Source organism: Schistocerca serialis, chromosome 3 (genome assembly GCF_023864345.2).
Source record: "Schistocerca serialis cubense isolate TAMUIC-IGC-003099 chromosome 3, iqSchSeri2.2, whole genome shotgun sequence".
Classification (NCBI taxonomy): Eukaryota; Metazoa; Arthropoda; class Insecta; order Orthoptera; family Acrididae; genus Schistocerca; species Schistocerca serialis.
The window spans coordinates 529961509-529964471 of record NC_064640.1 but is presented as its reverse complement, the minus strand read 5'-3'; positions in this window follow the sequence as shown (position 1 = coordinate 529964471).

The window sequence follows — 2963 nt, the reverse complement described above, 5'->3', positions numbered from 1 at the left end:
GAAATGAAACTATAATCAGTTTTGTTGACTCAGCTACGTGCTACCTTAGCTTGAGTGTTTCAAGCAGCTGTCTGCGCCTCTCCGCCCAGCAGGACTCCTATGCCGTTTCCCTCCTATTCGCACTCGAAAAATGCACCGAAAGCATAGTACTACACCATTATTTCACAAAATATCCTAAAATACGTAGCAGGTTCTTTGCCATCAACGTAATAGGACAGCCCAATATGGTGGAAGATGTGAAGTGGCTCGACTTCCGCCAATCACGGATTGCCGGCGGCGGCAAGCGGACTAGACAAGAATGACCATATTTTCCCCATATAGACCATTAGTTCACTGAGGTACACATCACCACCGCTACTTCCGGAATAACAGGAATGTGTCAATGTCAAGAACACAAGAAGGAGACACATTACATGTAGCTATGACAAAATAATCTGTAATTACGCTGCAACCTAGCGTTCGATAAAACATTTACTTTCGGTAGATCTATATTTTGAATTATTAGTTCTTGCTGGATAACAAGCAAAAACGTTCATTCAGCGCTCTAGCGCGTAGTGAAGAAAAGATGCAGCAAATATAGCAGAGATAATCTAAAATGTTTTATTACTTAACTGCGGCAGGAGAACAAACGTTGCAAGTACTGTCGCAAAACTAACATAAAATCTTGCTGTAGCCCACAGCAATAAAGAAATACTTTTACTGTAGTTGCAGTATTTACTGGTCATCAAAATGGCTCTAAGTACTATGGGGCTTAACATCTGACGTCATCAGTCCCCTAGACATAAAAACCTAACTGATCTAAGGACATAACAGACATCCATGCCCGAGGCAGGACTCGAACCTGCGACCGTAGCAGCAGCGCGGTTCCAGACTGAAGCACCTAGAACGGCTCGGCCACAGCGGCCGTCACTGGTCATCAAACATAAACACAAGTTTATTCTCAAGATACCTGCACATGGCCAAAATTAATATCGAACGAACTGCCACTTGTAGTGGCAGATGTTCAGAGTCTGCCTTAAGCTTCAATCACACTTGATAAAAAGATGAGCAATTTCAGCATATTCCAGAAGACACAGACCACGGTAGTACAGATAACCAGAGGAAACGTCTTCCAGCAGCAGTACAGCAGAGCAAGAGGACAAATTCTTCAGAGCCCAGCTGAGCGGAGGGAGTCGGAGTCCAGTGGAAGAGGTAGTCAGTTTTGTGTGCCACATGCCAAGTGATTGACACGGAAGAACATCGTTTCGAATGCGGGTCGGCAAAGGACGTTTGGTATTTGGTGCGTCAGATATTGGCTTTTCTCACAAGCACGACTCCCGACAGGATAACTACCCGATCACTTCTTTTCCCCGATGAGCTGTATTTCCCAAGAGCAAAAACGAACTCTGTGACGCGGATCAGCGGCCACGCTGTTCACTACCTATTTGGTAATGGCGAAAAGACAGTACCCGATTTTTGGTATTACCTCAACGAACGACATTGTGCGATCGTCAAGAACCCTAAATATAGGCAATATTTTTCTAATTTTCTTTGGAGCGCATTCCATAATCCGCCTCGCAGCTGGATTATCGATGACATGAGAAGACAACCATAGCACCTCTTCCCAGTTCCTTTTTTTTTATGAGATTGAACAAACAACGGAAACAACACAGCAACGAGACGACACTCATCGAAAATTCGCAGCGGGATATAGTATGGAGCATCCTTTGTCGTAACGGGACGACTTCCTATTATTCTGTTTATGTAGCCGAAGAGGAACGGCCTTCCTTTTATCCATTTGTATAAAAATAAAATAAAATAAAAATAAAAAAAGCGGAAGAACAAACCTTCCAAAACCCTTTTTCCTTTTTTTCATTTTTATTAAAAACAGTGGCTAGGATAGCTGGCTATTAAAAAAAAAGAAGGAGAAGACAGTGGACTGGCATTGCTGGCGATGTTCTGCTTGCCCGAGAACAACTTACTGCTGGCTACTCTACGGCCGGTTATATCGCCATCTCCATAACTCCGATGACGTGGCACTAAAACGGTTTTACAAAACACGGATTCTGAAATTCCTTCACCAATGAAGATGAAGTTGCCAACATGAGTAACTTAGAATTAGATATATTCAGATTATCGAAGTAGATTAAATCACTTAATAAAGGCAAGTCTTCCGGGCCACATTGCATACCAGTTAGGTTCATGTCAGGGTATGCTGATACTTAGCGGTCATATACAACACCTCGCTCGACAAAAGATCCGTACCTCAGGACTGGAAAGTTGCACAGGTCACACCAATACTCAAGACAGCAAATAGGAGTAATCCACTGAATTACAGACCATTATCACTGACGTCACTTTGCAGTAAGCTTTTGGAAAATATACAGTGTTCGAACATGATGAATTACCTCGAAGATAACAATCTATTGACACAAAATCGGCACGGATTTAAAAATTACGTTCTTGTGAAACACGACAAGCTCTTTCTCGTAACAAGTGCTACCGACAAGAGATCTCAAATTGATTCCGTATTTCTAATTTTTCCAGAAGATATTTTACACCGCAACTCACAAGTGACTTCTGATCAAACTGCGTGCCTATGGAGTATCATCTCACTTGTGAGATTTGATTCGCGATTTACTGCCAGAACGGTATAAGTTCGTAGTAGCTAACGGAAAGTCATCGAGTAAAATAGAAATGATATCACAGAGAAACTGGTACATATGCCTAATACCGTGTACGGCCCCAGCTAACACGTAGAAGTGCCACAACACAACGTGGCATGGACTCGACTAATGTCTGAAGGAATGCTGCAGGGAAATGACACCATGATTCCTGCAGGGATGTCCATAAATCCGTAAGAGTACCAGTGGCTGGAGGTCTCTTCTGAATAACACGTTGCAAGGCATCCCAGATATGCTCAATAACGTTCATGTCTGGGGCGTTTGCTGGCCAGTGGAAGTGTTTAAACTCAGAAGAGTGTT